Source organism: Macrobrachium rosenbergii, chromosome 55 (genome assembly GCF_040412425.1).
Source record: "Macrobrachium rosenbergii isolate ZJJX-2024 chromosome 55, ASM4041242v1, whole genome shotgun sequence".
NCBI classification, from domain to species: domain Eukaryota; kingdom Metazoa; phylum Arthropoda; class Malacostraca; order Decapoda; family Palaemonidae; genus Macrobrachium; species Macrobrachium rosenbergii.
The window spans coordinates 81,943,467-81,956,911 of record NC_089795.1 but is presented as its reverse complement, the minus strand read 5'-3'; positions in this window follow the sequence as shown (position 1 = coordinate 81,956,911).

Below are 13,445 nucleotides of genomic sequence, written 5' to 3'. Positions count from 1 at the left end.
GAAACATGTCATAAATACACATCGGCAACTTATTGCACACACGTCACAAACAGGTTTAGCACAAGTCAATTACTTATTAATAGTCCTGTCCAGCGCTTCGTACAATTACCCATCAGTTCCCAAAGAATCGCTCTCCACTTACGGGCGCGGACTTGTTTTCGACCTGTCTGTGATACATATGCGATAAGTTTCCGACGTGTGTTTCTGACATGCTTTGCTCTGGTGAGGACACGACCTAATATACTGTCCGAAGCCGACAAAACTCCAGTGAGTAAGTGGTGGTCAAGGTGAGTTTTTAAGTGGTCTTTAACTACAATCTGGTTCACTTTGTCGACTTCAGCCTTCTTGAACTCGTTATTGTGCGCTCTTCGTTGTTTTTGTACACTTGTGGATTATATGTATTTTACTGCGAAATTTTATTGCTCTTCTCACCTGTCTGCGAATTTTTGCATAATTTTGCTTTGCGTCTGTTGTACTTCTGCAGCCATCAGGTATAAAGTTTATTTTATATATATATATATATATATATATATATATATATATATATATATATATATATATATATATATATATATATATGTATGTATGTACGTATGTATGTATAACTACTTTTATGATTAACCATCTGCAATGGATTTTTAATAGATTTCTACTGAAATGTCATTTGTGTCAAGGTTTTGCATTATTAAATTAGTGGTAACATCTACAGTTTTGACAGAAATAACTGCAACTAACAGTTTGAAAATATGGTCGTTTGTACCCACGTCTGCCTATTTTTATCTGATTCAAGGCAACACCTTCAAGAAGTTTGATGGAAATATATTTTGGGTTGACTCCCATTCAGCTTATGAACCTCTGATGGAACTGAAAACGATATGACGTGGTTCACATGCAAAAACTAACAATTGAAATTCATGAGTACCCACCAAAAGTTGGTAATAAGAAGGCAAACACGCTGTGGTTGTTTTCACCAAGTTTCGTCGAACCCGTTCATTAGTTTATCACCGTCTTGGTAATACAGTAATACCAGAAGTGAAACTTCCTTAGCGGACTTAACTAATTACTGTCACCTTGGCTTTGAGTGTGCAATAAAGACAAAAACTTGCCAAAGCACTGTCACTGAATTCACAAGCTGGGCATTTTCAGCTGCGGTTTCTCTTTGTAGTACCTGCTTTAGCTTTCCGAAAAGCTCACTTTATACCTTCCAGGTACTCTTCTGCTTCATCTAAGGTTTTCAGACATTCTTCTTTTCAACAGTTTTTCAGTCTCCATTTTATCTTTTTACCTTGAACCTGCCTTTATAGGTTCTCTCGATTTCCTTGTCTGTATGTGTGTTTGCTGGATGTCCCTAGCAGGATATCAAAATTTGATGAAAGTTGGCAGATATTTGTTTTAGGTAAATAACCTTTTGGGAAATATCAGTATACCTGTTCAAGACTTTTCTGAGTGAGGGAAAACTCCAGCGAAGGCCTAAGAGTTCCTTAGAAAGCAATTCATCATTGTGATGCATATATATATATATATATATATATATATATATATATATATATATATATATACACGTATATATATATATATATATATATATATATATATATATATATATATATATATATATATATACACAAATATATACAATGCATATACATATACACATACATACATACATATGTATACAAATATGTAATACATATATATATACACATACATACATATATACATATATTTCCTGCACACATTGTTCTTTCACCTTTGCACTCAGGGCTAAAACATCCAGCTTCTCCATAATCAAATCAGCTACCATACATTCCTTCCCATCTCAGCCATAACAGCAAACATTCGGAAATTACTCTTGTTTAAATAAACAAAGGATATGGACTGCAACCCACATGCACCTCTCCATTTCTTGATTTTCGCACCAGTTCAGGCAGCGAGAATGCTGTTATTTCCCAGAATGAGGGAGTAAGACTGAGATTAATATTTGGCCTTATGTGAAGATGCCTATCTGCCACTTACGGCGTATTTTCACACCCACTGGATTCACAACCCTTCAGCAGGCACCCTTCCATCTTGGGGTACATTACAGCTGCACGTCAAATGTTAGGCAGTTCTTAAGATAACAAGTCGTTCCACTTAATACAGTACAAATGCAGCAGCAACCCACAGTAAAAGGAGTAACTTGATAACTGCGGTTGCCATTGGCCATTGTAGAGGAGCTCATTTCCCATTTAGAGGGCATTGCCTATCTAAAGGGGTTCACAACCATCTACTAGGTGCTCCTCTGCCCTAGGACACAATGCATAAAAATTCCAGGCTATTGGCGCTTCCTAGCAGTTACTAGGGACTACTGTTATTTTGCCAATTAGCAGTAAATCTAACTTAGTTGACTTACCTGATAATATATATATATATATATATATATATATATATATATATATATATATATATATATATATATATATATATATGCTTAAAAATCACAGTAGATGCACATGCACAGTATATCTATATATGTGTTATGTATCCTACGAAGGCTGTCTGCTAATGTCAAAAGGCATCCTCTGATAAAAGCGACATCCTGTAAGGAAAAACCCCTAGAGGGCACAACTTTTTAATACGAGCATTAGAAATTCCATTTAAAGAGGATTAACTTACATCAATGATGAAACGTGAGAAAGTGAATACAATTTGAATTTCTTTCTTTCTTTGTTGGAAGGGAAACTGGTTTAAGAGAGAGAGAGAGAGAGAGAGAGAGAGAGAGAGAGAGAGAGAGAGAGAGAGAGAGAGAGAGAGTATAGATTAGGGAGGAGGGAGACATGTATAGGTCTTATATGAGGTATTTTTTAGGGAAAAATGAAGAGGAGAAATTTATACAAATCTTAGATTATACACAGATATATACGTTATACACATATACATATACATACATACGTACATTCATACATACATATATATATATATATATATGTATATATTATATATATATATATATATACTTAAGAGTATAGAAAGTTTTTACCGAAAACATTTATTGTTATGAGTAAAACATTTTAATAATCGAGTATAATGCGGCTAAAATGCTTTATATTTTTACAGAGACTTCCCTGCCTTAGGCGTCAACTGTGATAATCAAGTTTTAGAAGAGTGTCGACTGCAATGTTGTTTAGTAAATGAGATTTGTTAAAAAATTTATGTAGAAAGGTAAGCGGCTTACTCTAAGACATGCCAGCTAACTATGAAACATTCTCTGGATATGCATTGTATATATATCAGGTAAAAAAGTAACAACTGAAGAGGAACCAGAGAAGGAAAATAACAAAGATATAATTAATGAGATTTCAACAGTTTATAGTAGTCAGTCCCTAACACGCCCTTCAATTACGGACGCACCAAGAGCGAGAATCGGCCCTCCAGTCCCACGGTTCACTTGTTTAATCTAATTAGTTAATTATTGATGATTTTGTAAGTTAAACAACCTATCTTTCTGTCAATAGGCAAATCGTCCTTTTGATGACCTTTTTCATAGATAGCAGACACGCAGAGGTTTAAGAGGAATGAACCTGGTCCCAGAGTTTGTGACTTTCCTAGTATATATATATATATATATATATATACATATATATATATATATATATATATATATATATATATATATATATATATATATATATATATATATATATATAGTCCTGCAATTAAGCGGCTACTTGAAATCTTTAGCTTTAATGATAAATAATATTGCTTAAGACTAGAAGAACATTTTTATTGTACGAGCTTTCGAAGTATAACACCATCATCAGGCTGAAAACCGGACAAGGATGAGAATCAATAAAATTACAATAAATGAATAGTCATGATAAATCTTCAGCAAAAAATACTAACGAAAAATGAAATGAACAAAGTAAATAAAACTAAAAGGGTGAGACGTAAAATAACGAAAATTTAAAAACAAACATAAAAAATATGAAAATAAAACTAAGGTGAAATGTAAACAAACTACCACCACAAAGTAAAAATATTTAACGACCTAATTGAGTACCTACTATGAAATTATACGATAGCTTGTTGAATACCAGACGAGTTGTTGTTCAATTCCTGGCTTCATCTTTTATAGTCAGCGACTCTGAAATTAAAAGGTCCAGTCTATTTGAGCAAAAAGACAGTACCCGAAAATCCAGGTCAGTGAAAGGATATCCCAGCAAACTGTGTTCTAATGGCAGAAAAGGGTGGTTTGGAAAGGGGGAAACCTAGTTCTAATAGAAAGACCTCTGGAACAAAAATCTGTGTCTGAGCCAGCGGGAACTAGATCCCACGTATCGCAGACAGACCACACTGCGAACAAGTGAACAAGTAAAACGACACAGGAATTAAGGTCCACAGGCAGAGTAGGCTTCTCTCTCAAAAAGTGATCCTATTGTAAAAGGATTACAGAAAACAAAACCGGAAAACCACCTGAGGGAAACAATGCTTAAGTATTTCTTGTAACTTTTTTCTGACCATATAGCTACTATGACCAAGGTAAGGCAGCTTAATGTACTTTTACATCTTTACTAGCAGTACTGTACGCCGGTCTGGGACAAAACTTTCATTTAAAAAATTTTTCAGAACTTGTAAAATACAAAAATGGGATATGAGTTTTCAGAAAAATAATTGAGGAAAACCATATCTTGATGAAATAAATTAAAATCACAACAAATATTGTAGGCTCTATTTATCAAAGTGCGTATTTAGTTCATCTTATACAACTTTGGCAAAACCTGAGGTAATTCAGTCCTGCCAGTAAAAGTACTTTCCTATAAACAGAGGTCTCAAATTTGCCACTATTTCTGTATACATGTACATCTAAAAATGACAACTTATTATCCTGTTCCGTCTCACAAGTAAAAGAAATGTTAGTGACGAGAATTAAAATATTAAAAACAAATCAACATGTGATAATTCCTTATACACAGGAAAGTATCATCTACATTCTACGGTAATGCAAAGGTTTGAAAGCACTAGGGCATTCAGACATCCAAATCCTTTCACAATAACCTGAATTATTTTTCTGAAAACTCATATCCCATTTTTGTATTTTACAAAGTTCTGAAAAATTTTTAAATGAAAAGTTTTGTCCAGACCGGGTGTACAGTACTGCTAGTAAAGATGTAAAGCACATTAAACTGCCTTACCTTGGTTTATAAGTAGCTATATGGTCCGAAAAAAGTTATGAAATACTTAGCATTGTTTCTCAAATTGGTTTCCGGGTTTTCTAATCCTTTTAATGAGATCACTTTTGAGAGAGAAGCTCATCCTGCCTGTGGACCTTAATTCCTGTGTTTTACTTTGTTCACTTTGTTCGCAGTGTGGTCTATGATACGTGGGATCCAGTTCCCGCTGGCTCAGACACAAGAATTTTGGAACAGAGGTCCTTCTATTAGAACCAGGTTTCTTTCCAAACCACCCCTTTCTGCCATTAGAGAACAAACAGTTTAGCACAGGATCATCCTTTCACTGGACCTGGGATTTTCGGTACTGTCTTTTTGTTCAAATAGACTGGACTCTTTTAATTTTCAGAGTCGCTGACTATTAAAAAGATGAAGCCGGAATTGAACAACAACTCGTCTGGTATTCAACTAGCTATCGTGTAATTTCATAGTAGGTACTCAATTAGGGGTCGTTAAATATTTTACTTTGTGAGTGGTAGTTTGTTTACATTTCACCTAGTTTTATTTTCATATTTTTATGTTTGTGTTTTTAATTTTTCGTTATTTTTTCGCATCTCACCCTTTTAGTTTGTATTTACTTGTTCATTTGATATATTTCTGCTAGTATTTTTGCTGAAGATTTATTATGACAATTCATTTTATTGTAATTTTATTGATTCTCATCCTTGTTTGTTTTTTCAATGTACAGATGATGAGGTTTTATACCTCGAAAGCTCGTACACAAAGAATGTTCTTCCTGGTCTTGGCACTTTATTTATCATTAATCTATATATATATATTATTGGAGCTCGGATGAAACAGAGGGAGACAGAAAGAAAGCAACATATGATATACATACAAAAGGTGCGTAGGAATCCAATGGCCGTTAGAAAGGCGTTTATTCAAAAATCACTTTGCCCTCTTGCTAGAGTGAAACATGGCCTTACCTGCCCCGCTTGCAAACTGAATATCCTTCAGTGACTTATTGTACCATACACTGAGCGGAAACGTAAGAGTGAATCGTCTTCTGGGATTGCTGAAAGATACTCTTTGCCATAGCTGAGAAGTTATTTACAAAGGAATTTGAATCCTGTAAGGAGTGTGACATGCTTCATATTCTGAGCATGGATAAAATTCCAGTTTTGATGAAATTAGCAACAAACCTAGAAGTCAGGAACAATCGGAAATCGATCGTAGCAAAAACTGAAAGTTGACATTGAATATATATATATATATATATATATATATATATATATATATATATTATATATATTTATATATATATTATATATTATATATATATATATATATATACATATATATATATATATATATATATATATATATATATATATATATATATATATATATATATATATATTATATAAACAACACAATAGCTTCAACTCACCTCTCAAACCAGTCCATTTTGCAGAGGAGGAGCCAGAATGCTTACTGTATTCGCTGTTAAATCTGTTCTTAAGTATGCTTTAATACCTTTATCTATTAATTCTCTCTGCTAACTTTCTTGCAATCTTTTCCACCTCAGATTTATTCACGTTTTCGCACTGGCCCTCTTTTAATTTATATTTTCTTGTATCTATAGACTCACGCTCTAATCCCCCTATCCATAACATTTAACACCATCCCGTGAAACATCAGCCCCGATTCAAATGGATTCATTTCCCATTAGGCGTTGATGAGAGCCATAACACTAGATCCTTGTACATATGTCTTCCTTCTCGTATCCAGGTTACGGCATAGATCTGAGTGGGGGCGGGGGGGGGGACGAGATTAAAGAACTAATTGGGCAATTTAACAGTAGTTGTCGAGTCTCGCAGATGATCTTTCCCTTTGGTATTGCAATCACGCAAATGTATAAATGCTCGCAGTAACTCACCGGAAACCCTTACGGACTGCCTTGTGTGTCCACATACGTCCATACGTATATATTTATACAAAAAAAAATGTATGAGTACAGTGATTTGAAGCTTAACTTTTCGTGGGATAGATAAATAGGTAGTAGTAATACATACATAAGCACACATATATATACATTATTATATATATATATATATATATATATATATATATATATATATATATATATATATATATATATATACTGTACATGAAGGATCCTTTGAATCAATATTAATCAGTAAAATCCACATATCTTTGCAATTGCTACCGCCCAGAACATGGTAAATCTGAAGGAGAATGGATGTACAAGATATTAATAAGATCGTTACAGATAAGAATAATGATCATGTTGAACTATATCGGACAGCAATAAGCCTGCTGCATCCGTGATTTAACTTTATTTCCTGGGATTGTCTGATGAGTGAGATATCTGAATCTGTTACTTTAGAATTGGTCTGATGAGGATGCCATCCAAATGATTTAGTTTCCAGTCCCTTCCTGATCAGTTCACGTTGTTGTTTTGAACAATGTTGGCAGATTCCAGGATATTAGCTTTTGAAGGACGAGACAGCCTCGCTCCAAAGTAATGCCGAGATCAAAATCTCTCGGCATTGAACGGAAATCTAGGTAAGATTTCTGGTTTATTATGTATGTTTATAATCGGACCATCAGCGGGATAGAGGGACTCGGCACACATAAATTTTATTACAATGTTTGCTTTCCAGTTTTGTAGAAGGTGGAGTAAGCTTGTATCCTCTTCAGTCATACATTTGAACAAACACATGATAATTTCTGATCGTGAAAAATGAAAAGGTTATCGGATTTAAGATGAAGAGTAGCCATTTGAATGATCTGTAACACACACACGCACATATATATATATATATATATATATATATATATATATATATATATATATATATATATATATATATATATATATATATATATATATACACACACAGGAGATTTATGTTTTATCAACTTCGGCTTGCTTATTTAGTTTTTGTAGGACCTCTGCAACTCTGCAACGAATTTTTTCCCTTCGCTGATGGTTTTCTCGATAGCATGCATATGCTGGGCAGTGTAATTTGGTCAGATGCTGCAGTAAATTTAGAACGGCTGCTTGCAATTTGTTTTCTATTCGGCTTAGAGTGTGTTCTCTTTTTTATTGCATTTTACTTTCGTTGTAAATGTCAAATTATTTTTATGCTTTTTATGTATACATATATTCCTTAGTTCTGTGCTTAAACAAATACATTGATGACTGTTCATATACTGGCTTCCAGTACATACCTCCTCGAAAATCCTTTTAAATGAAAGACCCCTGTAGAGCAATTAAACGGAAAACCTAATAGTCTGGATCACTTGAACCCGATTTTCTCTCTCCTTTGACAAGCGAGCGTGTCCTCCAACTTTCAACGCCAAGTAGGAAGTTTAGAGTAGATTTTGGGACGAACTTCTGCCAGAAGTTTATGGCTTCTTATTTGCCACCTACGGTAGATTAGATTTTCCACTGGCTTCTTCAGTGGAGTTTTAGTTCTCCTAATTTTAAAGGAAATGTTTTCGTTGTATAAGGTACAGTACTATATATGTGAAGCCATTAATGTATTCGTTAATGCATAGAATTAAGGCATGTGTACACTTGAAAAGCAAAAAAAAAAAAAAAAATTTTTGAAGTTTACTGCTGTTATGTACCCTGTGGTTGTAGCTTACGATACATTACGATATGTATAATGATCAGTTGGCTGCCATTGGCCTCCATTTTGCTCAGTTTGAAGGAAAAGTCCGTTTTTGGGTATCCCTGCAATATGGTCGAATTGCAATCAATTGTTCAAATGTGGCCATTTTAGATGCATAGTGATCAATTGCTTGCCATTACGCTGTATTTTTCTCAGTTTGAAGGAAAATCTGTTTGACCCTCAAAAAACACCAAACATTCGGGCTATTTTTGTAATTTGGCGATATTGCAGGGGTGCCAAAGATGGTCCGAATAGTAAGGGCTAAACTGCATGTTTTTTGGGGGGTCAAGCAGACTTTTCCTTCAAATTAGAAAAGTGCAGACCAGTGGCAAGCAATTGATCACTATGCATCTAAAATGGCCACATTTCAATTCGGCCATATTGCCGGGATGCCCAAAAATGGCCTGAATGGTGTTTTTTGGGGGGTCAAAAGGAATTTTCCTTCAAACTGTGACAAATGCAGGCTAATGGCAAGCATTTGATCACTATGCATGGAAAACGGCCGCATTTGCACAACTGATTGCAATTCGGCCATATGGCAGAGGTGCCCAAAAATGACCCGAATGGTAAGGCCTTGGGTGTTTTGGGGGGATCAAACGGACTTTTCCTTCAAAGTGAGGTAAATGCAGCCTAATGGCAAGAAATTGATCACTATGCATGGAAAATAGCCACATTTGCACAACTGATTGCAATTCGGCCATACTCCAGGGGTGCCCAAAAATCGCCCAAATGGTAAGGCTACAGCCTGGGGTGTTTTTTGGCGGTCAGACGGACATTTCCTTCAAACTGAGAAAAATGCAGCCTATTGGCAAGCCATTTGATCACTACGTATGGAAAATGGCCACATTTGCACAACTGATTGCAATTCGGCCATATTGCAGGGGTGCCCGAATGGTAAGGCTATGCACATAGCCTTACCGTTCGGGCCATTTGATAAAAATATATACCGTTTTATCTTCTATTACATTGTTTTTCTTTGTTTTCATATCATATACTGTACATTAAGGAAAGAAAACTTAAGAAAAATCATTCATTTAGAAGACCCTCTTCATCCAAACTAAACGTTAGATAAGGATTCATTTGATTGCCTGTTTACACATATCATACAGTGTTACCTTTCACACTGTAAGTTGTTCTCAGCCCCATTATGTTCCTAAGAATTCTGTGTGTGTGTGTGTGTGTGTGTGTGATTTCTGTCTCTCACACATGTACATTGTGGAATATAATTAACTTAAAATATAATAAAAAGCTTTCATAAACTCCCCTTTTCAATCTAGGAAGATGTATAGGCTCCCGAAAGTTCTCTGCTGTTCGTAACTTCTTGTGCATACATTACTACCTCCGCAACACGACTGTGCAATAATTCTCCAGAAGTAATAAAACTAATAGTAATATTAGATACTGTTGCTTTCACAACTTCCTCCAAATGAAGTGTCTTGGATTGTAACCATTTACCCTCTTTCTCCGTCAGATTAGTGCCTTTTCCTAAAGAAAGCCTCTTCAATAATCTTTCATGGTTATCACTGGCATCCCCAGCCCACCTTTTCCTCGCTGTCTTAGTCAGTTTCCTCTTCAAATTAACAGACTTTTCCGTTATATTTCCCTGTGTTTTGATGTTGTCAGAGCAAAGCCTTTGTAACCACAACTCTTACGTAAGGTTAATTAAAGAAACAAACGACGTATATGGTCATTCTGAAAGCGAATACGTCACTGACTCCAGTTCTCACGCTTTCAGGTTTTCATCCACTTTGCCTTCTCTTTCTTTCTCGCTCTGTGCTCGCAGCCCAATTTCCTGCGGTGTATGGCAGGAGAAAAACTGCCTTTCCGGGGTTCTTTTCCTTTTTGGAAGAAACAATGCATTTCCCCCTCCTTCGTTAGGACTCGCTTGTCCTACCCTGAGGCTGTGGAATGTTTCTCTCTCTCTTTTCCCTTTGAACTGTGTCAAGGCTTTTAGGATGGCGCGTGCATGCATAGCTAGGTGGTCTCCACGCACAGAGGAATGTACCAGTATTATTCACTAGCGTGTGTGTGTGTGTGTGTGTGTGTGCTTGTCTGTGTCTGTGTCTGTGTGTGGGAGACGATTAACGCCTGCATTTACAGCCTGGAAATCTCGGTGGGAGGTAAATTATAAAGATAATTCACCTGTTGCTCAGAGCTTAGAGAACTCCCTGTGAACTAAAACGTTGAAGGAATTCTCCTGTTGCCAGTATATCCACATATAAAAATATTTAGCTTGCTAAAAGAGAAAGAGGAAATTCTTTTGTATAATTACATTACATTCAGGACTCCTGAATTTAGGCAGTTTGTGAATTTACCTTTTAGAGGGAATTTAATCAACGTCCTGTAAGTAAAAAAAAAAAAACTTTTGCGCCTAGTAGCAATCTTTTCTGTGTTTTCAAACTCCATGGGGGCCATTATTCATCTGAAACAGATCAGTTGAGAGTTTTATATATATATATATATATATTATATATATATATATATATATATATATATATATATATATATATATGTATATATATATATGTATATATACTCTCTATACAAAGTATATATAATGTGTGTATTATATATATGTATACAGTATATATATATATATATATTATATATATATATTATATATAATAGATATATATATATATATATATATATATAATCAAGTATAAAAGATAAACAGTAAGTAAACGGTCAGGTTAAAGATAAAATCTAATTTCATTGCTTTACGAACAAATTAATGCACTGAGGCTGATAGTAGGAAAGGCGTAAAAAATATAAAATAAATATTATAGTTAGACCAATGAAAATAGAATATAAAACCAATTACAGAGGTTCATATCTATACGAATTAATGAATAGAAAGACTTACGAAATCGATGTACTTGATAAGTGCCTGAAAGTTATGTAAAAAAGACTTAGTAAATAATAGTGCAAGTTAGTTATTGGTAAATTAATAATCAACTTGAAAAAAAGTAAGAGAACATCCTAATTCTTTTGACTGGTAAAAAAAAAAAAAACATAGCGCAAGAATATGTACTAAGAACTGTAGGCTTAGATTTCATTGTTTTGTACTGCTCATTCTGGATGTGTGCAGAATTGCGATGAATCGCATTACGTTTGTAAAATAAGGGAGTTGCAAACATTGCAAAATATGACAGAACACAAATATACTTAAGTGCTTCTGTTTTTTTTTTTTTTTTTTTTACGGCTGCTCATGCAGATGAGTTTGCAGAGTATCTTATAATCCGCATTTTGTTCAGTTGATCGGACCACTGGTTTCGTCTATTAGAGTTTGCAGAGTATCTTATAGTCCGCATTTTGTTCAGTTGATCGGACCACTGGTTTCGTCTATTTATGTAAGTTCTATCTGCAAATTACTCCTTATTACTCCTTGAATAAGTTAAATGCAATTTAACGTTAATAATTGCTTTTTAGGACAGAGCAAAGAACCGTGGATATGAAGAAACCCTTAAGATTATTTCCACGAACGGCTCCGCAATATCTTTGGTCATCTGACATAGGAAGATAACGTAGGCCTATGCCTGATTTTGCTGTTTTCTTTTTCACTTCTGCTGTATTAAGTTCGAACAATAACCAGGGAGTCTTAACAAAATATAGTGTTTATTCCTCGGAGTATCAAACTTCTTTTTGTTTATTATTATTATTTCCGAGGAGCCGCGCTGAGTAGTAGTGCAATATGTTGTTGCTCCGAACGATATTAAATTTAAGAAACCACGATGAAATATCAGGGTAAAGAGAGCCTTACTGATGGTGTAGTTCCTCACGAATTTCCCAAGGGTCAGTAACCAGCGAGTTATCAGGTTAGTGAAGACCATTGCCTTGTATATGGGTTAATGTTATAGAAAATTTATTTCTAATTTCATTTTCAGTAGCAAAGATCCATTCTTCGTAGCTTCTGTTTTTGAATAATAAATCTTAATTTTAATTCTGGCAGTAAGATCTAATCCCTCGTATTTTGTTTATGTAGATTTTTTTCGTCAGAAGTCAGGAGCAATTATTGTTGCCTAGTGTGCTGGAGAATTCATTTTTCATTTTACTTCCAGTATTGAAAAAGAATTCTTCTCCGGTAAGGGTTTTGGAGAGTTCGCTTTTATTCTGTTTCTTGTAGTGAGGAACAATTCATTTTATGTAGCGGTTTTGGAAAATGATGTTTTATTGTGTCCTAAGTTTTAGCCGATAGTTTCTTTTTTTGTATATTCAGTCCCTCGTTTATCGACAATTCTTTTCTAGCTTTCTTTTTCCCTCTTCCGTTTCCTATTTATGGTATATGGAACGTTTCAAGATTAAATCTTCTTTTCATTTGGGAATTATATATTAGTGCTAATTCTTGGCCAAATGAAAGAACTATTGACAGAATTGACAATAACTGCTAAGATAATAACTGCGAAGTTCAGTGCGGCATAGGATTCTATGTCGAACAGTTTAGGGTGCGTCCACACTCCTGTAAAATATTTCATAAACTCGCTTCCGTAACTTATTGCCCACACATCCCAGACAGGTTGAATACAGATCAGCAACTTACTAGCAGTCCTAACGAGTGCTTCGTACAAAAATTAAGTATACCTTAGTTTTACCA